This window comes from Sceloporus occidentalis, unplaced genomic scaffold (assembly GCF_023333645.1).
Source record: "Sceloporus occidentalis isolate IW3139 unplaced genomic scaffold, rSceOcc1.0.p SCAF_41, whole genome shotgun sequence".
In the NCBI taxonomy this organism is placed as follows: Eukaryota; Metazoa; Chordata; class Lepidosauria; order Squamata; family Phrynosomatidae; genus Sceloporus; species Sceloporus occidentalis.
The window spans coordinates 3987946-4013269 of record NW_028317021.1 but is presented as its reverse complement, the minus strand read 5'-3'; the positions used below and the strand labels follow the sequence as shown (position 1 = coordinate 4013269).

Below are 25324 nucleotides of genomic sequence, written 5' to 3'. Positions count from 1 at the left end.
CACAAAATTACAAATCCCAGAATTCCATAGCACGGAGTCATGGCAGTGACTGGATTGTTTCTGCAGCACAGAAGCAGCCTAATGTCTCTTAATTGGAAGAGTTTTCTCCCAGCAGATGCAGGGCTAGCAGCCTAGATTGACCCAAAGCCCCATGGAAGGCTCAATCTGGCTTTGGCTGATGAATCATTCAGATCTGCTTTTAGAAACCTGTATGTTTGCGTCCGTCTGTCCAACTGAGCTCTCCAGGGTACTACCTGGAAGGCGAACTTCACTTTGCCTGGCCTCGCCTCGCCTGGAATGTGAACTTTGCTTGGCCTTGCCTTGCCTAGAACTTGAATTTGGCTTTTGCTTTGTTTTGCTTGGGACCCTTCTTCCTGAAAATTTTGTGCTTATTCTAGAGAACAGCGGGAGAATTTGGGGGCCACAACTCCCACAATCCCTCAACTAGACTTTCTGGCTGGCTAGATTCTGGCAGTTGTCATCCTGAAAAAGTCACTGTACCAAGCAGTGGCTGGATGCCTACCTGCTAGATGCCCATTCATTGCTTGGGAAGATTCAAAATGTGGCAGTCATTCCATCAGGGTGTATCTCTCTTCTCCTGGGCATAATCTGAGCATAGGATTCCTCTGCCCATGAGTAATCTTTGTTTATTGCTAAAACCCTCTTAGCAAGGAAAAAAAAGCAGAGCAAAGGAAAACTTGGAAGAGTTCAGAAAGATCCACAACAGAGGAAGGGTGTTGGAAGATATAATGGATTATGAACATGGGTAAAACAAGTCTAAAATGCTGCAGCCAGATCCTGACTGGGGTCAGTTAAAAGGATAATATAACTTCTTTGTTCAAACAACTACTTCACTCCTGGTTTGTTTCTGAGCGAAATGCAAAGTACTTATCATGACCCATAAAGCTCTATACAGACGACCCGAGAGACTTCATCTTCTCATATGAGCCAGCCTGAGTTTTAAGATCCTTGGAGAGGGGAACTTTCTCTTGATCCCATCCTACAGAATCCTGGCATTTGTAGGTTTTGTGAGGCACCTGCCCTCTATGGTAGAGGAGGCTCAGGATGTTGTAAAGCTACAAATCCCAGGACCCCTTAGGATGGAGTGACAGCACTTAAAAGTGGTGTCAAACTGCATTATTTCTACAGTGTAGATGCGTTCTAAGGTATACCTGTAGTATTATTTATGTATGCCCGGGATTCCCTCCAAGAATGTTATGTAGCATATGTAGCTCACCTGTAACTAGCTTCTGAATTTTATCCTCCCAACAATCTTAAGAGGTAGGTTAATCTGATAACTGGTGATTGGTTCAAAGGTCTCTTTCGTACTACACAACCATAGCACTTTGACCCTCTCTGTAACTGCCACACCTTCATCCTATGGAATCCTGGGATTTATAGTTTGGCAAAGTCCTGGACTCTGGGGATGATGGTTCAGATCCCCAGCCATGAAACCCACCTTAGGCAAGTTGCATGCTCTCAGCCTCAAGGGAAGGCCATGGCAAGTCTCCTCTGAACAAATCTTGCCACAAAAACCCCAGCTCAGGTTTGTCTTTGGGTCGCCATAAGTCGGAACTGACTTGATGGCACACAACAGTAACAACAAAGTGCTGGAGCTCTTTGGCAGAGTATTCTAAATACCCCACAAAACTATAAATCACACGACTCCACAGGATGAGGCCATGGTGGGTAAAGTGCATGAAAAAGCTATACAGTAACTGCATAATACAAAGCAGACCAAAGTCATACAGTGAGTTTTGGGGCCGAATGAGAACCGGTATAGCTATGGCAGGTAACATAGTGGTGCGGATTTGGGAGTGCTCCATATATTTCTGTGAGACTCTTAGTCCCAACACCCCAGCCAGCATGGACTATATTTAGAGCTGATGGGAATTGTAGTCTGCCATCTGGAACGTGGCAGATTCCCCACCTCTAGTCTAAATGAACTGACCCAAATGCATGACTGATGAGTCAAAGGGGGGGGGGGGAATCTGGATGAAGAAACCCACACACCTGACCTAAGGACTTTAGTAATAGAGAGAAGGGTGTATCTTTTGAGCGAGGGCATGGAGGTCTTCATTTCCTCAACAAAATAATGCAATAGGTTTGGTTTTTCACGCCTAAAATGGAAATGGTCAAAGAGGGTGCATAATAGTAACCACAAAGACTTCCTCTGTGGAAAAAGGGAAGTGACTGCACAAAACTCCAGCAGAACATGTCAGGATAAGCAAAGTGTGTCCATAGAGTGTCACAAGGGTGCTGCTGCTGTCATGAACCAGCTTGCTTTCTGCACCAGCTTCTGGGCTTTAAACACCATGTGGTCAAACTTTCCTTTTCAAAGTTCCGTCATGTATTTGTCTGATGGCAACATTCAGCTGCGAAAGATCTGCTTGCAAATAATAAAACATGAGCACAGAGGAAATGCATCAGCTAATACTTTTGCATCCTTAACCTCTTTTGGTCATATCAGAATCTCAAAATGTGTGTTTTCTGGCGGCTTGCTGCGTAACTGAATGCAACGCTAGAAGATACACAACCTGATGGACCTATGGCTGTCCATTGGGTGACTGTGGTAATTTATCACATATTTAGTGTCCTGAGAGTTATTTTCCACTGGGGGGGGGGATGGGGAGAACCTGAGCCTACATAGACCCTGATCTGCTCAAGCTGCATATTGAGACATTTTTATTTGGATGGTAAAAAAGAGGGTGCATTATTACAGAAATCAAAACCAAGAGTAAGGCTGTCAAAGCTTGGGGGTGTGGGGGGTGCAGAAACCCTAAGCAGTGATACCACTGCTCCTCAAATACCTACCTTTGGGCAGAAATAGGCTGTGGCATTCATCTGCTTCCCTTTAAAATGCTTTAAGAGACAGCGGGAGTGGGGTCAAGCTCAGTGGGAGGAAAAAGGAAAGGCCCCAGAATTTTTTAAAAATTAAAATGTAAAACATCCCATTGTAACCAAATCTTCACTCTGTATATGTAAATCCATTTAGGTTGTGCGTATGATATTGTAATCTGAAGGTATAATTTTAATTTTGCTAGTTGTTTATGTCGCAACAATGAGCATGACATTCAGTGGTATATGGGAATTGCAATGGGCAAGTAACATGAGTGCAAAAAAGGATTGCTAAGGCTTCTGGATGGTGTGAAAAGGGAGGAGGTCAATGGGTGTGTGTGTGTGTGTGTGTGTGTGACACCATGAGTGACACCAACCCTAGGGACGCCACTGGTCAAAAGTGGTCGCCATTTAACCCATACTTGTTCAATAGATATTTTATAAAGTGGTTAGTCATTTAGCCAGCCTGAGTTAGAAAGAGCACTGATACCACACAAGTTACATTTTAATTCCATGACTATGAATTTTTCATTCCCCAAATGAAATAATAATAATAATAATACTGTTATTTCTTTCCCACCTCTCCCCATGGATTGAGGTGGGGAACAACACCAGACCAACAAATACGCATCAGTTAAGAACACAACATCAGTTAAAACATACCTCAGTTTAAAAGAACAAACAAAACATATTCGTATTAAAACAATTTATATTTGAAATTCGTCGTTTAAAATTTACAATGCTTTGTACTTCTAAGTTTGCCCAGAGCTTCCTGTTTTCACTGTACAGGAATGGCACAGACTGCCTCAGCTGAAATGCATCATGATAGCTGTCAATCTGGGTGTCCCCAGACCCACATTGCTGGGTTTTCTATACATAAGGTGCTTGGCTAGCCTTGATTTCTTCCCATTGAAAGTAAAAAATTCAAATTCTTGTTGGCTTTGTGTCCAATATTTAGGTCGGGCTGGGAAACTGTGGGAGGCTAGGGTTCTCTATTAGTGCCCCAAATAGAGGGTCACCCAAATCTCTACCACAAAAAAGTAATCCCCCCCTCCATACACACACAATGCCAGCTACAGGGCATTTCTGCCATACTTTTGGGACCTTTGAGGCCCTCCAAATAGCCTGGACCTAAGCCAGGACTGCTTCTGAGATCTGATAATTCCCAGAGGGCTTCTGCTTTGGTAGCCGCCTTGAGTCCCTGTACCGGGGAGGAAGGCGGGATTTAAATAAACATAACAACAACAACAACAACAATAAAATAACAATAGTTTATTTACAATCCTGCCCCTGATTCAAGGACTTCCAACTCAGGCAGTATAGCTGCTGCCTCTTGTCATGGTTCTGCAAGAAATAGGGTTCTATCATCTGCGGTAGGAACTAACTAGTTAAACTCAAATGATCAAGCGGACATTTTCGAGGCCAACTAAAAGGGCAACTTTTAGGGGACGACGCTGTAGGCTATGTTTGAGAGGAAGACAATGGCAAACTGCCTCTGAGTATTCCTAGGAAATCCTAGGAAATTCATGGGATTGCCATAAGTTAACAGGTGACTTGAAAGCAAAACCCCATATTTGAGTTTGTTTTCACACCCCTAGTGATGACCCAGCTCGCTTTACCAGGTTTTCAAATGAAAGCTGAGCTTCTCAGGACCCTGAATCCACCATTACATTCCACTTTCTCTACTTTTCCCTCTGCTTGTGTAAGACCAATGCATCCTGTGATGTAAGTCACAGCGTTTTGTGGCTGTTTTAAAAGGAAGGACACATAGGTCTGATGTTCCAGCCTGTTATGGTCTGAGGTTAATGTCACAGAATTTGAGTCATCCCTGTCATGCCAAACACTTGTGGCTTCCTTAATTGATTTTAATTTTGGATTTGCTTATGGTAAGAATGACCCATGCTCATCATGAGTAGGAATCCTAGAGGCCTCTGTCATATGTCACATGTAAGGATATATGTCTTGATGTCGTGGGCAGGCTGTAAACAAGCATCAGGCAGGCGACACACGTATCAAGAGTTTGAGGGTGAATTTTCATTCTTGCTCCCATTTACCTTACTGTTTAGTTGCCCGACTGACTGCACTTCTAAACCTATCAGGCCCCAAAATTCCTTGGGTGGTTTGGAACGTGTTAGAAAACATCCAGGGTAGAAAAGATCACCGATAAGTACAGGCAGCAGCTAACAAAACCAAGACAAAACCAACAGCAAAGAATAAAAAACACCACAGCACATGGAAATACACTCCACCTGTATGGTGCAGGATCTCTGTCTGTATTCTATATTACCATATTGGAGCTTGCCCAACATTTGAGATTTTTAGGGGATTGTTTTCTCTTTTCCACATCACTTGCAAAGGCATATTGAAAGAGGACAGGTCTTCTTAGTGGTTGCCCCAGGCTGTGGACCTCTGGTCCCCACATTGTTCTCTGTCTCCTATCAGGCAAACCTTTTCATTTATACAGGCTTTTGGCTATGAAGTGCTTGTTATTAAACTGTTCTCCAATGCTATCACTGATTGGTTTTACCGAATTTTGTTTTAATATACATTAAGCCCTCCATATCCATGGACGTTTTATCCAGGCTTCAAGCATCCATGGTTGGAAAATACTTTAATATATATATATGTTCCAAAAAAGCAAACCTTGACTTTGCTATTTTATATAAGGCACACCATTTTACTACCCCATTGTATATAATGGGATTTAAGCACCCATGGATTTTGGTACCGATTGGGGGGGGTCTTGGAACTATTCCAGCAGATAGCAAGGGCCCACTGTATGTTATAAGATGCCTAAGGCTTACACTAAGAGAAGGGCTGGATAAAAATAAATAAGTAACTTCATAAGCAACTTCCAGTTTCTCAAGTTGGTTCCTCAAGTTTGCAAGAATGTAGTTGGACTGCCATGGCTTGGACTGCCATGGCTCAATGCTATGGAATCTTGGGATCTGTAGTTTGTTGTGACACCAAAGCTCTCTGACAGAGAAGGCTAATTGTCTCACAAAACTTCAAATCCCAGAATTTGATAGCATTGAGCTTTCCTGCAATTAACATCACATCTAGTGTGATTCTTAGCTGGAGAACTATATAGGAGGAGGAATTATTAGAAAAACAAGTCTGCCAACTTCTTTCATTTTGTTCCAGACAGTGTCAGGGTTTAGTGAGTTTACTTCTTCTTGCACGCACCTTCCCCCCCCCCCCCCCAGCAGCCGTTCAGACTTCCTTTTTTGAAACTTGCGGGTTCCCAAAAATAGATAATGTGATGAAGAAGCATCACGGAATCAGGAGCTTGCCCAATTGCCCAACTTTGTGCTTCTATGAATAGGCCACTGGGCAGTCCTGTCATCGCCAATTTGGAAACTTTGGAAACTAAGGGTGGGCAACCTATAACCCTCCAGATGTCAACAAACTGCATTTTCATGATTCCTCACCACTGGGTATACAGTGGGCCCTTGGTATCTGCTGGGGTTTGGTTCCAGGACCAGCCATGGATATCAAAATCTGTGGATGCTCAAGTTCCATTAAATACAATGGAATAATAAAATGGTGTCCTTTATATAAAATGGCAAAATCAAGGTTTGTGTTTTGGATTTTGTTGATTTTTTTCAAACAGTGGATGGTTAGTTCATTCTGTAGATGCAGAAGACCAACTGTTTGGTCATTTGGAGGACCACAAGTTGCTCAATATTAAACAAGTACAACCTGACAAGTGTAGGAAAAAAATAGAGTCAAAGAACTTGTATTCCTGCATGGCAGGGGGTTGGAGTGGATGGCCCTTGTGGTCTCTTCCAACTCTATGATCCTATGAGCCCAGAAGGCCATTTCTTGCCGTCATTTCTTGGAATCTGGAATTCTTCTTGGGTAGAGTGAAAGTCATGCAATGAGTTTCCAGGGCTGAGCAGGAATTCAAATCCTGGACTCCAAGTTCAGCACTCAAACCACTACACCACACTGGCTCTGAGTCTTACTCCTGAGTAAGCACATACAGAACTGAGTTCTGCTTCTTATGGTTGTTTTTGAAATTGCTCTGTCTGTTTCAAAATTATTTTAAGAACTATATTAGAAAATTAGAGGGCTGATCCAGTTGTGCAGCGGTTTGATCGCTGGACTATGACCCTGGGGACCACAGTTCAATTCCCACTTGGCCATGAAACCCACTTGGCCATGAGACCTTGGGCCTCAGGGGAAGGCAATGGCCAACCTCCTCTGAACAAACCTTGCCAAGAAAACGCCACAACAGGGTTGCCTTAAGTCGGAAATGACCGGAAGGGACACAACAGCAACAACAATGGATGGGAAAACAGAAAGCCCTATAGCAGCAGTTTTCAACCTGTAGGTCGCAATCCTTTTGGGGGTCGCAGAACTCTTTCACAGGGGTCGCCTAAGACCATCGGAAAACACATATTTCCGATGGTCTTAGGAACCATCGGTTGGGGCGGCCACAATATGAGGAATTGTATTAAAGGGTTGCAGCATTAGGAAGGTTGAGAACCACTGCCCAATAGAGTGCCTTTGGGCTCTACAGATATGGTATGGATCAGGACAACACTGGACTACTTCTAGTCTGAAACACATGTACGGAAGAGCAGATGAAGTAAAGGAAGGGAAAGCAGGGGTGGGGGACACAGGGTTCACACTTTCCCAAGATTGGATTTATTTCTCCTTTAAAATAGCATCCTTGGGCATGTGACTTATATGTCAATTGTTTGTATGTTTTTTAGAAAAGGATAAATATTGCTCCAAATGCCCTAAACGAAGAGGATTCTAACTGCTACTCTAACCCAGTTGTGGCAGGAAAACAGTTAAAAATAAAGACAACTAATGAATTAATTTCTAGGGTAAACAGCAGACGACTTTCATCTTTACTTATCTAAACACTATTGTTTTAACAGTCTGGTGGCAGAGACCAGGGCACAATTGTCCAGGCAGCCACATTTCAAAGGTTAGACTTTATCTGCACAGGCATTACGGGCCAATTTTTTTTCCTAGCCTGTCAACAAGATAAAACTGTGAAATAATAAGTCCTCCAGCAAGGTCTCCTATGCAGTCTTGACTGGAATGAGTGGCTACCGCTCTTACGGGATCCGGATTCGTTTGTCAGGAAAGTGGGTAAGATATTTTACTTCTGGATTGTACCCAGAGTTAAAGCTTGGGAAATTTACTTTTTTATACTACAACTCCCAGATTTGTCCAGCCAGCCTGTTACTGTTGTTATTGCTGTGTACCTTCATGTTGTTTTTGACCTTAGGGCAAACCTATCATGGGGTTTTCTTGCCAAGATGTGTTCAGAGAGGGCTTGCCTAGGCCTCCCTCTGAGGCTGAAAGAGTGGGACTTGCCAAGGTCACTCAGTGGGTTTCCACAGTCGAGTGGGGATTCGAACCCTGGTCTCCAGAGTCGTAGTCCAACGTTCAAAGCACTACACTATGCCGGGTCTCCAGCCAGCATGGCCACCTCTGAAAAGAAATATGGCCACTCCAGTTCCAAGCTCTGACCAATATTCATGAGAATGATAAGGCCAAAAGTATTCCAAATTAAATTCAAATTATTTTGGTTTATTGTTGTCTGGTTCAGAAGTGGAACTCAGGCAACACTCCACATGTTTTTGGACTACAACTCCCAGCCCCCTTAGTTGGCATACTCAGTACTGAAGAATGATGGAAGTTGCAATTCAACAAGCTTTGTACAGGGAAGCCATAGAAAATCCATAAACACCTGGACAATTTCAACAGGAAAGAAGAAACTCTTAAAGTAACCAAAGGGCATGAACAGACAGGCCAAAATACAGCTGCTTCAGGTCACTTTGGAGGGATGCTGTTTAAATGACACACGCATCTTAAGACGCCAGAAGCTGCACCAAAGCTGCGCTCCAGTCCTTAGGATTGGAATGTGGCTTTGGTGCTGCTTCCGGCCTCTTGGGACGCATGAATCATTTAAACAGCATCCCTCCAAAGTGACCTGAAGCAGCTGTATTTTGGCCTGTCTGTTTGGGCCCAAAGTTTGGCTACCAGTCTTGAAAAACACCAAAATCAAGACCCAGCAATTGCAAATGAAAACCACTCAGGGTCAGAGGGGTTTCCCAGCAGACAATGGATCCTTAAACAAATGGGCACAGAGGCCTTGCCATTCAAGCACAGGACAATACACAGATTAACATGCAAACCACCTCCTCTCAACCAACAGTATATATACCCCACTCTCTTCCATGCCAGCACTCTCTGAAGATGCCATCCACAGCTGCTGGTCAAACGTCAGGAATAAACTCTTCTAGAACATGGCCATAGAGCCCAAAAAACCCACAATAAACTATGGATGCTGGCCCTGAAAGCCTTCGACTTCACAAACCTTCCTAGCCTTTAGAGCCAGTTCCTAGAGAGGTCATGCAGCACCTGAGACTAACTAAGGTCCAAAACACACAGCAGAGATAACCCAGTTTGGGACCGCTTGAAGTGCCCTGGTTCAGTGCTAGGGAATCCTGGGAATTGTAGTGTTTGTGAGACACTGAGCCTTCTCTGTCAGAGACAGCTCTGGGCCCACAATAAACCACAATTCCCAGCATTCTCTAGCCCTGAGCCAGGGCAGTTTGAGTGGTCTTGAAGGGGATTATTTACGCAGTGTGGTTTGGACTTAACTAAAGTCCCGAACGCACTTCAGAAATAATCCAGTTTGAGACCGCTCGACCTGCCCTGGCTTAATGTGAGTGAATCCTGGGAATTGTAGTTTGTTGCGGTACCAATGCTCTCTGACAGAGAAGGCTCAATGTCCCACCAAAGTGCAGCTCCCAGACCTCCTTAGCCTTGAGCCAGGGCAGTTCAAGCGCTCTCAAACTGGCGTATATCTGCAGTGTGTTTGGAACCGAACTAACTGAACGAAAGGAAGACGTTGGCCACAGCAGGCGCTTTCCTGGACCAAAGTCGCCTCCTTCCCCAGGTGGGTTCTTTCTTCCAGGGAGTCTCTCTAGAGACTGACTTTGAATTCAACATGGACCACAACAAGAGGCCTCCCCTGAGAAAGGCCTGAAAGCAAGGGCAGGCCTCAGCCTTTCTCAGAGTGAGGCCAGCTGAGCCAAACTCCTGCCAGGGAATTGGCCAGGAAGGCCGGAAGAGGCGCGCCGCTCTAGGACTTCGTCTCGACGCCTCCTCCGCTGGCCTTGGCCGGCCGCGGCCATCGAGACGACGCCTTCCTAGAGCGTCCGGGGGGCGCGGGCTCAGGCAGAACTGACTCAGGGAGACCGGGCTGACGGTAAGGGCGCCTGCCTTCCCCGGCCTTCGGGGCCAGGAGCTAGGGCCCCCGGGCGGCTCCAGCCTGCCTCTAGCCGCCAGCCCCACGGCAGAGGGAAGCCGCTTTGACAGCACGACGGAAAACTCTCCAGTGCCCAGCCTTCCCCGGCGGCAGCATGGAGCCAGGGCACCCAAGCGGGTCCTCTCGGCAGTGGGGCTGGAAGCTAGCGGGCTGTGGAGGGGATTTGCCTCCCTTTTCTTCCTGCCTTTTGCTAGGGATGCATCAGGAGGAGGGAGGACCCTTTGTGTGCTGGGAGGGGAAGGGCCTGGAAGCCTCGGGAAGAGAGCTTCACAAATGGTTTCTATATATATATATATATATATATATATATATATATATACACATACATACACACACATATATTTACACACACACACACACACACACAGATAGATACACTCACTTGTGTGTGTAGTATCATAGAATGCACACACGTGCTTTAAAATTATTTTACAGTGCTTTAGGTGGGGTTTTTTATTGTTTTCACATGTTTGCATTTATATATATTGACAGAGAAATACAGTATATATACATATATAAATGGAATATATATATATATATATATAGAGAGAGAGAGATAGATTGATTATATGTGTGTGTATATATAAATATATATGGGTTATATATATATATATATATAGAGAGAGAGAGAGCGAGAGAGAGATTATATGTGTGTGTATATATATGGATTTTATACATATATAGAGAGATTATATATATATATGGTTTATATATATACCGTATATAGAGAGAGACAGAGAGAGTATAAGGACTTTATATATATGGAGAGATATTATATGTGTATATACATATAAGTTATATGTATGTATATATATATATATATATATAGAGAGAGAGAGAGAGAGAGAGATTATAATATATATATATATGTGTGTGAATTATATAGAGAAAGCGACAGAGATTATATATGTGTATATATATGACTTTTATACACACACACACATATATATATAGAGAGATGACACACACATACGCGCGCACACACACATATATATAGATTATATAGAGAAAGAGACAGATTATATATGTGTGTGTATATATATGACTTTTATACACACACACATATATAGATATATAGAGAGAGATTACACACACACACATATATAGTGTATTTGTATATATATATATATATATATATATATATCAAATATATCACAGGCATATAATCTCTCTATAAAAGTTTATATATATTTGTGTGTGTGTATGTTGTTGTGTTCAAGTCCTTTCTGACTTACAGCAAGCCTAAGGCAAACCTATCATGGGTTTTTTCATGGCAAGATTTCTTCAGAGGGGGTTTGCCATGGCCTTCCTGTGAGGAGGCTGAGCGCATGTGACTTGCCCAGTGTCCCCCAATGGGTTTACCTGGCCGAGCTGGGATTCAAACCCTGGTCTTCAGAGTTAATAGCCCAACACACAAACCACTGTGCCAGGCTGGCTTTCAGGTTTGCCGTAGGGTCACTATGAGTTGGAAATGACCTAAAGGCACACAACAACAAGGACTGTATATAGCTCAATAGAACAGGTATAGGGCTTGGATGCAGAAATCTGTTTATTATAGCCTCACCTGCACTGAGTGGTATTAGTAGTAATAATACAGTATTGTTATTATTATTATTACAGCTCGCATTCCCCAAACTAATATATTATTGTGCACTCCTTATTAATTTTATCAGTACCCTTTATTCTGAAGGGGCATTGTCACAAATAAACCTGGCGATTCCTGCATGCCAGCCATGTGCTATTTTTGGTTTCACAGACTACAGCCTGATACTGGCCTGTTACAGACAGCCAAAATAAAGCTGCTTCGAGTCACAGTGGAGGTATGGTGTTTCAATGATGCATGCATCCTAAGAGTCCAGAAGTCGCACCAAAGCCACGCTCCGGTCCTGCATCATTGAAACACCATACCTGCAAAGTGACCTGAACCAGCTTTATTTTGGCCTGTCTGTATAGGGCCTGAGTCTCCCTTGTCCGAAACGCTTGAGACCAGAGGTGTTTCCGGTTCCAGATTTGTTTTTGGATTTTGGAACCCATGTTTAAACCAAAATTCATTTATGTTTCATATGCACTTTATACACATAGCCTGAAGGCAGTTTTATACATAGTACATTTAATAACTTTGTGAACGTATCAAAGGTCCAAAACACACTGCGGAAAAAATCCAGTTTGAAACTGCTTTAGCTGCCCTGGCTCAGTGCCAGGAAATCCTGGAAATTGTAGTTTCGTGTGGCACCAGAGCTCTCTGACAAAGAAGGCTAAATGTCTCACAAACACTACAGTTGCTAGGATTCCCTAGCATTGAGCCAGGGCAGTTAAAGCGGTCTCAAACTGGACTATTTCTGCAGTGTGGATTGGACCAAAATTTGTGCATGGAAGTGTCAGAAAGCAAAGGTATCACTGTCTCAGCCACCCTTGGGGTTGAGTTTGGATTTTGGAGGATTTTGGATTTTGGAAATGAAGGTTGAGTGACTTGAAACTAGGTCTCTGAAGTCTTACCTTGGGGCCCTTTCTGAACTACTGTATGTTTGTGCCATCCTTGACATCTCTGCTTGGAAGCTTTGGAGAGAAAGTGATACGACTCTCTTCCTGAGTCCTTGGTAAGCTCCTGTCAGTTAGACTAGACAGTACAGAGATAGAGGGACAAAAATTCTGACCAGCAGCTTTTTATGTTTTGGTGGCAAGGCGATTCAACAGGCAACGTCACTATATTGGATGGGGGTGGTAGCTGGTGGTGGAGGGCTCTGTAGGGTGGAGAAAATTCCACAACAGGCAAGAGTTCATACTTTGGGACTTTGTCTATATGTAAGAAAGGTTAAACCTGTGGGGGTTTTGCTTGTTCACTATCTTCTAAGGCCGTCTTTGGGAACTAGACTTGTCAGTCTTTGCTCCCAGGATACTATGTCTTCATCAAATTAAAAATCATCAAATAATATTTCTTGGCCACAACACACACACACACGATTTCATGTGCCAAAGTTTGGCCTCTTACACAGCTTGAAAATCTGCTCTAAAAAGTAGGAATGCCCCTTTTTCTTGGTATGTCTCTATCTTGGTGGGGGGGCTGTTAGACGTCTGAACCCTAGTGTTGGTTGAATCTGGAAGAATTAGCATCCTGGTTCTATATTTGAAATGATTAAAGTGGACTGAGGATATTTTCCTTCTCTCTCCCTAAATAGACACCGTTAATTTATTTCTGAATGGAGAAGGATTGTTGGTTTTAGCATTTTGGTGGAAACGGGACGGGTAGGTCTTCTGTCGCACAAATCCCTGCCTAGAACTGACAGCTTGAACAAAGGAAGGTCTGTGGGTCTATGAGAAACATAGAAAAATAAAAGGGCAGATAGTCACTTAGTTTTCCAGTTTGGGGGGATATTGCTTTGCTTCTGGGGGAGCTGGCAGCACAAGCCTGTACATGTCTACTCGGATGTAAGCCCCATTGTTTTCAGTGGGGATTACTCCCAGATAGGTGCATAGGAATACTCCCCATGTGTAATACCTATGAACAAATTGCAGCCTTGTCCAGTGGACGGCTCTGAATTTCTGCATCTCATCCTCCTTTTTCCATTTGCTCATAAGCTCCAGCGTTTGTGCTTGGCTTTGCAATTTTGAAAGCATTTTAGGAATGCCACATAGATTCAAGGCATCCTGCTTCCTTCCCCACCCAATGTGTTTGGTTTAGGCTATATTCTGGTCATGAAACATGAATATCTTCTGCACCTTGCTGCAGAGATGTTCATTTTTCAACTCTTGCATGGATCCTTGCCTTTGTCTTGAAACAGTCCTTAATAAAGAAAAAGCGAAAAGTGTCTGGTGGCTTGTATCCAACCATTTCTTCCCTTCAGAGCTTATAAAATGTCTCTGGTTTTGGCATTATAAATGCATTGGGCCGCTTACTCGGTTAAAACTGGCTACAGACATATAATCACTGCTCCAAATTCCAGACGTGTAGGATTTGAGAGAATAAGGCAGGGATGTCTGAGCTGGTTTTTTAATCGCTTCAAAACTGCAAATGCTGCAAAAGATACCAGCTATGGCTGCCACTATTGCAGTGGCACGAAGATGTTACCTTTATAAGTTTTTAAATGGACTCATTTTCTTAGGACCCTTTGCTTGGCCCCTAATCTCTAGAAGTTATTTACCAAGGGAATGGGTACATATGTGCTAGGCGTTTCCTCAAGTGGCGCAGGAGAAGAGTTAAACTAGCTGAAAAGTGAAACAGTGTTCCCTCCTCTTGCAGAATCCTTTGTGTAAGCCGAAGCATGAAGGAAGCTGTAGAACCTACACCTATAATTATAATGTGGCGTGAACACTTGAGCAAATACTTGTAGGAAACAACTGTCAGCTCTTTTCCTTTTGCTTCTGGTTCTTTGGATCCAATCCAAAGTGTTGGCTCATGATTTTAGTGTTGGGACATACCTTGTGATTTCAAAGCTAGCCTTGTACAAAAGCTGGAGAGCCATCTTTGTGGGATGCTGTAGCTGCAAGCTTCTCCCATGGAGAGAGGAGTACATGATAAGCCAGGGAGTGAGAGCTGAGGGCTCCTTTCCTGAATTAGGAAGAAACTCCAAGCAAACATTAAACCCTTGGAGCAAAATGTGTTCATGCTCCACAGTGCTTTATAAGAGAGGAAGGGTGAAATCAGGACAGTACTACAAGTAAAGCTTTCTAAGATATAACAGAGAAGCTGGAAGGCAAGAATGAGATATTGGAGAGAAGTGAGTAAGTGAGCAATAATAAACACTGATGAATCTCAGAACCTTTAGTGTTGTGTTTATTCAATTCTTTAGTGATTATATGACTGGGTTTTGAAAGAAAAATAGACTGGGTGGTGGTAAGACAGCTTGGAAGTGTGTTGGCATGCAAAGAGAACTTTAAGACTCAGTCCCATTGTGATCACAGTCTGAATGCTCACCTCTTCTCACTCTTTTTGGTTGCCTTTTATATATGTCATGCTAAAGGATGTGAATAATGTCAAATCAATTTTGTCCAAGTAGGGTTGACCATTCAACTGGTCCTATATTGAAGCATAGCAGTTAAACCTTTTGCAAGATTGTGGGAAACTTTTGGCCTAGGATCAAGAAATGAAGCCGGAGAGTGACTGAATTTTGCAAGGCCAAAAGTAAAAGGGGACAGAAACACAGTCAGAACTCTGAATGCAACTGTTCAATGACTTGGAGAACTACTGTAACCGTCAGTGCAAAGAAATTCTGAAGTGTAAAGATATATAATTCAGTGTCTATGTATGGTTGTGGAAGCTGGACAGTGAAGAAAGCTGACCGGAAGAAAGTCAACTCATTTGGGATGTGGCGCTGGAGAAGAGCTACAGATACTGTGGACTGCTAAAAAGACCAATGGATGGGTCCTAGAGCTAATGAAGCCTGAACTCTCTCTAGAAGTCAAGATGACTAAACTGAGACTGTCATACTTTGGACATCTCATGAGAAGACATGACTCACTAGAAAAGACAATAATGCTTGGTAATGTTGAAGGCAATAGGAAAAGAGAAAGACCACATTCCAGATGGATAGACTGAGTCAAGGAAGCCATGTCCCGTTCTTTGAAGATGCCAGCCACAGATGCTGGTGAAACATCAGGAATAAACTGTTCTAGAACATGGCCACATAGCCTGAAAAACCCATGAAAAACCATATCCCATTCTTTAAGACCTGAGCAGGTCTGTTGAACGTGGAGGTCTTCCATCCATACAGGCGCCATAAGTCAACGTCATCCTGAAAACAGTTCACAACAAACACAAATTTTGCAAGAGCTAGCAGGATCAGAGCAGCAGCAAAGTTACTTTAGCCGTCTTGGTACATATGCATATTACAAAAACAACTTAGTTATTTGGTGTGAAACAAAACTGTTTAAAAATAATAATGCTTCATAGTTTTGACAGTGTTAAATTGTTTCTAAAAAACTATGTGACAGGAAGGCTTCTTCTATACAAGACAATGTATGGTATCTGATCATTGCAATTCCTAGTCTTGGTATCTCAGTTCTTATTGTGGGAATGAATGCTTTATGTATGCTTGACACCATGACAGGCTAGTGGAGACAAAATAATTTCCTCTGTTTTGCTAATGTTGATGATTCTTCTGATTTTATTATTTATCCAACCCCCCCCCCCCGGCTCCTAATAAAGTGGCAAAAGTTAAGAAGCTTGTTACAGTTCAGGACCTTGTGGCTCCATTGTAACATATAATTTAAAATGTCAATAATTTCAAAAAGGGAATTCAGTGTGCAAGTTTTGTCTCAGTGAATTATACTTTTAAAATGAAACATATATTAAGATATGAAAGGGGTTCTTGTAGCACCTTTGAGACTAACTATGTGAAAGATGTAATATCAGTTTGCAAAGGGATCTTGTAGCACCTTTGAATCTAACTGGACCCATTTCAAACCAGCTTCAGGGTGGGATACAGAGTTGAGATGGTCATGGTCGCTTTAGTCGATGATCTCCGTCTGGGCATCGGCAGGGGAAGTGTGACCTTGTTGGTGCTCTTGGACATCTCAGCGGCTTTCGATGCCATCAACCATGGTATCTTTCTGGAACGCCTGAGGGAGTTAGGTATCCGGGGCACTGTGCTTCAGTAGTTCTGATCCTACCTCTCGGGTAGATTCCAGATGGTGGAGCTGGGGGGCAGCTGCTCTGCAAAAAGAGAGCTGACATCTGGCGTCCCTCAGGGCGCCATTCTGTCCCCCATGCTATTTAACATTTACATGAAACCACTGGGAGAGATCATCCGGAGACATGGGGCGCGGTGTTATCAGTATGCACCCAAATACACTTCTCTATGTCTCCGACTGATGCAGTGACTAAGGATGGCATCTTTCCTCTGGATGCCTGCCTTGGTTCGGTAATGGGCTGGATGAGGGAAAACAAACTCAAGTTGAATCCAGGGAAAATGGAGGTACTAGCGATAGGTTCCCCAAGTCCAGGGATGGAGATTTGTCAACTTGTCCTGGACGGGATCACACTTCCCCTAAAGGACGAAGTACGCAGTTTGGGGGTACTCTTGGATCCATCTCTACAGTTATCATCTCAGGTAGATGCGATGGCCAAAAGTGCCTGGCATCAGCTTCAGCTGATACACCAACTGCATCCCTACCTGGACTGAAAGAACCTTGAAGCAGTGGTACTTGCCCTGGTAATCTCTTGTCTTGATTTCTGCAACGCTCTCTACATGGGGCTATCTTTGTACCAAGTTCGGAAGCTTCAATCGGTTCAAAATGCGGCTGCTAGATTGGTCACCGGAACACCTAGATCTGACCATATAACACCTGTATTAAAATCCCTTCATTGGTTGCCAATCAGCTTCTGGGCACAGTACAAAGTATTGGTCATAACCTTTAAAGCCCTATATGGCTTGGGCCCGAGTTACTTGAGGGAACGCCTCTCCCTACATAATCCTCCCTGCACTCTCAGAACATCCGGGAAGAATCTTTTGGATTATCCAAATACCAGATTATTGTCAACTTCCCACAAAGCGTTTACTGTCATGGCCCCTAAACTGTGGAATGGTTTACCGGTAGAGATCCGACTGATTACTACTCTAGAAGCTTTTAAGAAAGCGATTAAAAAGGACCTTTTCTGGCGGGCTTATCCCCCTGATCTTTTATAAAACTGAAGGGACATCCCACTCTTGAGTAAGTGAATGATATGTTGATATATGGATTTTAATGTGCTGTCTTGATTTTAAGATGTATTTTATATATGGAAATTGGTGATCCATTTTTATTGTTGTAAGCCCGCCTCGATCCGTAGGGAGAGGCGGGAAATATAAATAAACTTTTATTATTATTAACTGCGCAAGAGAAGTTGTAGCATAATCTTTTGTAGATTACACTACAAAAGCTTATGCTACAACTTCTCTTGCACAGTTAGATTCAAAGGTGCTACAAGATCCCTTTGCATATTGATATACCAGATGGTTGTGTCATATATTAATATATGTTATGCTAAACAAAATTGTATAATTGTGTCATACTATCTATATGGGCCTTGGGCAAGTCACACACTCTCAGCTCAGAAAACCCCATAATAGGTTTGCCATAAGTCAGAAATGACTTGAAGGTACACGACAATAATACAATAAAGTAACAAAATGATTTTCAAGCTGTAAAGGGGTGCTAATACAACTTTTTTTAGTTTTTCTAAAAAATTGCTTTTCATTGATGTGGAAAAAATAACAAAATAGTGTTTTTAAGTGGACCCATGTTTGCCTGATTATGTGAAGTTAGACGTTTTGTATACAGAAACCTTGGAAACTTTATATAACATCTCATTTTGTTGTGCTCAGAAAGGGAAATCCTCAGATGTAGGCTGGCAAAGTTTACTTTTTACATCCCAGAGTTACAAAGGAAATGGCCTGGGTTCCTTCCTGCTTCTGCTGAGGAGGCCTCATCTTGTTCTGGGATTCTGATACGATGACATGTGTGGCGTTCTTGGGCCGAGAATGACTGAGTGTGATCTCTGTGTCCTTTTTGAGTATCACTTTCAAAAGGCTGCGCTCCCATGAGATCGGAAGTCTGTTGGTACAGTACATGTAGTTCGGAAATCATCTTTGATGAGAAGTGGTTGGCCAACTTATGTAACTGTCACAAGTGTCCCTTGATTTTTTTTTAACCAAAATTCTGGTTCCAAAATATTTATGTTTAGTTTTGAATGTCTCCAGGAATAGCTGTAGCTTTGCAATCATTATTGGAAATGAAATAAAATAAATGGTTTAGTGTTTTGTTCTATTAGCTTGTATACAAGTGGCTTGGGCTTCCGGGAGTTGTGGTCCAAAAAAACCTTTCTAAGCTTTTGAATTTCTGTATAAATATTCAGTGTAATAGGCATAGAAATTTGAAGCTAGTGTGGCGAACAAACATTTAGTAGCTTTAGATGAGGGTAGAAGTTGTCTGTCGTCTTCTATATTGTTGCTGATCAGTGTGTTTTGAGTGTCAGGTTTGCCGTAATTTAGTTGTGATGCTCCTTAAGTTCCCTAGGCAATGGTTGGCTTGTCTGCCTTTAGCGACACCTCTACATGGCAGTAACAAAGTGGCTTGGGAGAGGTTCCAACCATACTCTTATGCTGTGCTTTGGACATCTCTGCTACCAATGCAAGATGTTGATCAACTTCCATCCACTTGACATGCTCTAGATGGATTGGACTCCCACCAACCCCAGCCAATAAGAGCAGTGGACAGGATGATGGGACTTGTCATACACAACATATGCAGGGTATCAGTTTGGGAAGCATGGTGTAGATGGTCTGTGAAATGCCAATTTTTCTGCCTGTTCAGTAATTGGAACAGTTTAAAGGCTTCAGCAACTGAGTAACTTGGCTATCGGCTGTCATGACATCCAAAGCACTGGTCCTCAGATATTGCTGGAGTGCAAGTCTCCAAACTCTCTCACCGTTGACCATGCATGGCTGCGGCTTCTGGGGGTTGTGGTCCAAAAAAACCCTTTCTAAGCTTTTGAGTTTCTGTATAAATATTCATTGTAATAGGCCTAGGAGTTTGAAGCTAGTGCGGCAAACAAACATTTAGTAGCTTTAGATGAGGATGGATGGTATGATGCTAAATCAGTGTCCCCAAGGAGGCACATCTTTCTCTGAAGATGCCAGCCACAGATGCTGGAGAAATGTCAGGAATAAATCCTTCTAGAACATGGCCACATAGTCCGAAAAACCCACAAAAAACCAAGGAGGCACAGTTTCCTTTGAGATGTAGAGGTCCCTTAGCTGTGGCTTCTCTGGGTCTCTGATGTGAGAGACTGCACAAAATTATTTTTGTGCCCATTGGCTACAGTTGTCTCTTTTTTCCCTGGAAACTTGCTAGGGACCAGTAGCCGGTGGCTGGTATAAGCGAAAGCGGTCCTACTCAACGTTGTGGTCCAGGGTCCGCACCTTTCAGTAGGGCTGCTTTCACTTATACAAGGTGAAGTTGCAATGACAGTGCCAATGGTGTAAATTAAATCAGGGCTGAGATGACAAATGTGTATCTGTGAAGCACTTATGACGATGGGTATTGAATATCTTGCACCTGAAGACGGCTGAAGGTTTGTCTGCATTACCGACGTCGATTGCATGTGTAAAGCTGATGTGATTGTCAGCTGACCTCTAGGGGGAAAACGGTCTGGGATTTAGTCCAAGTGCTACTGAAAGCTGTGTTTGTACAGCTGCATTGCTTTTGCTTGGGGAGGGGGAGCTTCTCCATGAAAAGTAACAGTCAAAGTTGTGCAGAAATTAGGGCTGTGGTACCGATTGTTTAAACAAACACGTTTTCATTTGTTCAAAGAGATGTCCTGGTTGAATTTGGCAGTTGATTTTTTTAAAATACCAAATACCGTTAGTAAGACAACAATGTATATTAATACTAAAGCAATATTATTGCATTGAAAGCAGCGGATAGCAAGCATAGTCTTAAAAGGCAGTTCAGTCTTCTCACTCGCACAGGCAAGAAGGCCTATTGAGGAATGATGATGATTCTAGCACAAACTTTTGTCCTCCAGGTGTTTGGGACTTCAACTCTCAGAGAATCTGGCCAGCCTAGTAAACAGTCAGGAATTCTGGGAGCTGAAGTCCAAAACATCTGGAAGACCCTAGTTTGGGAAATGCTGTTCTAGCATATCCAGGTTCCGTGGAGAGCTATTTTTAAAAGGGTTTTTTTGGGAAGAATCTGTCGGGGAGAGGACAAAACCCAGCGGTGGGTAGAAGCACTCCAATCCTCCAGGAAAAACTTTTTACAATCTAGAAAGACCAGACTGGCGGTGACTTCCGGAGGTCCTTCTCTGTCACTGCTCCAAAAACTTGGAATGACCTGTCAGAAGAGATTCGCCAATTATCCTCGCTCGAGGCTTTCAAAAAGGCAACAAAAACATTTCTCTTCCAGCAGGCCTTCCCCGATTGATAATGTCCAGAACCATCTGAATCACCCTCCTTTTATTATTTTTCTTATTTGTGGTTTGTCTAGTAACTTTGTTATATTGTTATGTATTTTTAATCATGTTTTATTGTGTAATTTTATACTTGGGAGGGAGGGTTGGGCTGAGGTCTTGTGGGGCTTGTTGTTTTTATTGTTGTATATTTTATAAACTTTGCTGTTACCCACCTCGATCCTCAAAACGGAAGAGGCAGGATATAAATAAATATTTATTATTATTATTAGCACCCCTTTCTCTGTCTATCACCCCCTTTTCCCCCACTCACTCCCCCTTTACATCATAGATTCCCTGGGGAGAAATGCTTTTGCTAAAGAGAGCTTTTCAAACTGAGAGAAGGGCAACAGGAGGCCTGAGGGCTACAGGTTGCCCACCGTAGTCAGGCGCAAACAGCACACAGCTTTTATAAGAATTATTTATGTATCTGTGGATCATGCAGTTTGTTTCCTTGCAGCCTTGACACAATACAAAAGTTACCTCCAGAGCTTGGACCCTTCCTTTAGTCTGGAGGTTGGGTGTCAAGGAGGTTGGCTTGTGCGTGTTCCTACCTTGGGGTGTTTCTCTGCAGAAGATGGATGATAAATAGTGTGCGTTTCTAACTCATTAAAACCTACACTGATGTTGTATGCCACTTGATAGAGATTGATTCATCAATTCATGGGTTGTAGAGGTAGATCTACATCTTTTATTCCTTTATTTAGAGGAATGATTGGTGCTGAGGCTATTTCTAGATAAGGCTTTTGTTGTGCAGTTGTTCTGCTTTTTCCTAGAATGTTGAGTGTGTCACATTTGTGTGTGTCCAATTCCCACTGGCTTCCATTTGTAGCCTTCCAATGTTAGCCCATCACTTTCATTGTCTTTCCCCCCTTCCTTACCAAAGAAAATTCATTAGAGTAGGGGAAATGATGGATGGGAATTTCTCAAGGGGGAGATACTGAAGGCACAGTTTCAAACAGTTCCAATGAGGAAAAAAATGAGAGATGTCTCAAGAAACCAGGATGGATGACTAAGGAACTTTCAACTGAGCTAATTTTTAAACAGAGCATGTATAAGAAATGGAAAAATGGGGAAATCACCAAAGAGGAATTCAGACAAATAGCAAGCACATGTAGGGGTAAAGTCAGAAAAGCTAAAGCACAGAATGAACTCAGGCTTGCTAGAGAGGTTAAGAACAATAAAAAGGGCTTTTTTGGATATGTCCACAGCAAAAGGAAGAAGAAGGAAATGGTAGGGCCACTGCGTGGAGAAGATGGCAAAATGCTAACAGAAGACAGAGAAAAAGCAGAATTACTCAACACCTTCTTTGCTTCAGTCTTCTCAGAAAAGGGAAAGGATGCTCAACCTCAGGAAAATGGAGCAGAGGACAGAACAGGGGAAATTCAGCAAAGAATAAGTAAAGAGATAGTACAGGAATACCTGTTTAAGCTAAATGAATATACTGTAAGTCTCCAGGACCAGATGAACTACATCCAAGGGTATTAAAAGAACTGGCAAATGTAATATCGGAGCCATTGGCAATAATTTTGAGAACTCCTGGAGAACAGGAGAAGTCCCAGCAGACTGGAGGAGGGCAAACATTGTCCCCATCTTCAAAAAGGGGGGAAAGAGGATCGCAACAATTATCGTCCAGTTAGTCTGACATCTATACCAGGAAAGATTCTAGAGCAGATCATTAAACACAGAGTCTGTGAACATCTAGAAAGCAGTACAAAAAGTCAACATGGGTTTCAGAGAAACAAGTCATGCCAGACAAATCTAATCTCTTTTTTTGATAAAATTACCAGCTTGGTAGATGAAGGGAATGCTGTGGATATAGTATATCTTGATTTCAGTAAGGCCTTTGACAGGGTTCCCCATGACATTCTTGCAAACAAGCTAGTGAAATGTGGGCTAGACAATGTAACTGTTACATGGATTTGTACTTGGTTGACTGGCCGAAGCCAAAGGGTGCTCAACAATGGCTCCTTTTCATCCTGGAGAGAAGTGACCGGTGGGGTCCCACAGGGCTCTGTCCTGGGCCCAGTGTTATTCAACATCTTTATCAATGACATGGATGACAAATGGGGGAATACTTATCAAATTTTCAGATGACACCAAATTATGAGGAGTAGCTAATACTCCAGAGGACAGGATCAAACTTCAGAATGACCTTGGAGTAGAAAGCTGTGCCAAAGCTAACAAAATGAATTTCAACACAGAGAAATGTCAGGTACTGCACTTAGGGTGGAAAAATGAAATGAACAGATATAGGATGGTGAACACCTGGCTTAAGGAGACTACGTGTGAAAGGGATCTGGGAGTCCAAGTAGACCACAAATTGATCATGAGTCAACAGTGTGATGCGGCAGCTAACAAGGCCAATGCGATTTTAGGCTGCATCTATAGAAGTATAGTGTCTAGATCAAGGGAAGTAATAGTGACACTCTATTCTGCTCTGGTCAGGCCCCACCTGGAATATTGTATCCAGTTCTGGGCATCACAATTTAAAAAGGACGTTGAGAAACTGGAGCGCGTCCAAAGGAGGGCGACCAAAATGATCATAGAATCATCGAATCATAGAGCTGGAAGAGACCGCAAGGGTCATCCAGTGCAACCCCATGCCATACAGGAAATCTAAATCAAAGCATCCCCGACAGATGGACATCTAGCCTCTGTTTGAAGATTTCTAAGGAAGGAGACTCCACCACACTCTGAGGGAGTTTGTTCCACTGTCGAGCAGCCGTTACTGTCAGGAAGTTCCTCCTAATGTTCAGGTGGAATCTCTTTTCCTGGAGCTTGCTTCCATTGTTCTGGGTCCTAGTCTCTGGAGCAGCAGAAAACAAGCTTGCTCCCTCCTCAATATGACATCCCTTCAAATATTTAAACAGGGCTATCATATCACCTCTTCGCCAGGCTAAACATCCCCAGCTCCCTAAGTCGTTCCTCATAGGGCATGGTTTTCAGACCCTTCACCATTTTAGGTTTGTGCTGGATATCTAAACCTCTTACACTCTTTTCTTAAGACTCTTCAGAATTGCAGGCTTTGTGGCCTTTGTAGTTTGATTCAGTTCTTTATATCTGCTTTGCTTGAAGGCTTTAACACCCACTGAAAAATATAGGAAGTATCTGCAAGTGCTCCAAAAATTTGGTTGCAGGAAGTCTTTTCATGACTTGTCTATCTATCTATCTATCTATCTATCTATCTATCTATCTATCTATCTGTATGCTTGTTGGGGTTAAAAGTTTCAGGAGTGCCAAATTCATGCCCCTCCTTCCCAGCATTAGTTATTGGCTCTGTTGACTCCAAGATTTATCTGTCCATTTTCTCCAGTGCAAAGCATTTAGCTGACCACTTGCTTTTTATTACTCAGGGCTGCATCCTGCCAGAAATAGTGACTCTTGGTAAGCAACAGGGAAGCATCTGCATCCAGAAGTCACAGGTGTCTGTCTGTAGGTCATTTCCTCTCTTTCAGACCAAGAAGAGTATTTGTCAAGACATCCAGCAATGAAGTTTCTTGCCTCTTTCTTCCATTGTTTCTGCAGATGTTCTAAATAAAGGAGCAGTTTGTTTCTTATTAAACACATGTGCACAAAAGAACATAACCCAACCAAGTCCATTGGGTTTCCAGAACTGATTGCTCTCTCTGTTGTTGAATGGCAAGGGTGAGAGGATATGTGAGGAGGATTTGTGTCTATTTAATTAGATTAAATAAATTAACATTAGATTAAATTAATTAAAATAAATTAAATTAGATTGAATAGATGCAAATCCTCCTTGCATAGCCTTACACCCAGAGGTCTTGCCATTCAACAACAGACCAACACACAGATTTGCAGATGTAAGTCAACCAAGGGTCACACAGTATACCTCACTCACTTCCATGCCAGCATTCTCTGAAGATACCAGTACAGATGCTGGCAAAACGTCAGGAATAAACCCTTCCAGAACACGGCCACATAGCCCCCCCAACCCACAAAAAACTATGGATGCAGGCCATGACAGCCTTCGACTTCACATGGTGTTTTTGTTTGGACAAACTAAGAAGCTATAATTAATGGAATACCCCCTGTTTTGCTTGGTCCCATAACGCTTTGAGATGTTGAAGGAGCTTTGTGTGCATCTAAGTTCATATCAGTTCTGTTTGTGTGTGTGTGTGTGTGTGTGTGTGAGAGAGAGAGAGAGAGAGAGAGAGAGAGAGAGAAAGGGAGAAATCAAAATCTGAATTACATGAGACCTGAGTACTGTTGTGATGACTAATATACACTGCTTTGTTCTT

The 25324-nt window shown here is 42.8% G+C and overlaps 1 protein-coding gene across 4 annotated transcripts in view; it reads left to right on the top strand.

The window, feature by feature from the left end:
- The first annotated feature begins 10012 nt into the window (after positions 1–10012).
- The window catches only part of LOC149289985 (septin-2), a 69334-nt gene continuing 54022 nt past the window's right edge, over positions 10013–25324 (top strand). For 3 of the 4 annotated variants that reach the window (XM_089489728.1, XM_089489731.1, XM_089489732.1), the window contains exon 1: positions 10013–10078. The gene's annotated coding sequence lies outside the window, so the exon portion shown is untranslated. Of the gene's footprint in view, positions 10079–13314; positions 13382–25324 lie in introns of all 4 variants that reach the window. The other variant, XM_089489730.1, reaches the window with a different exon arrangement.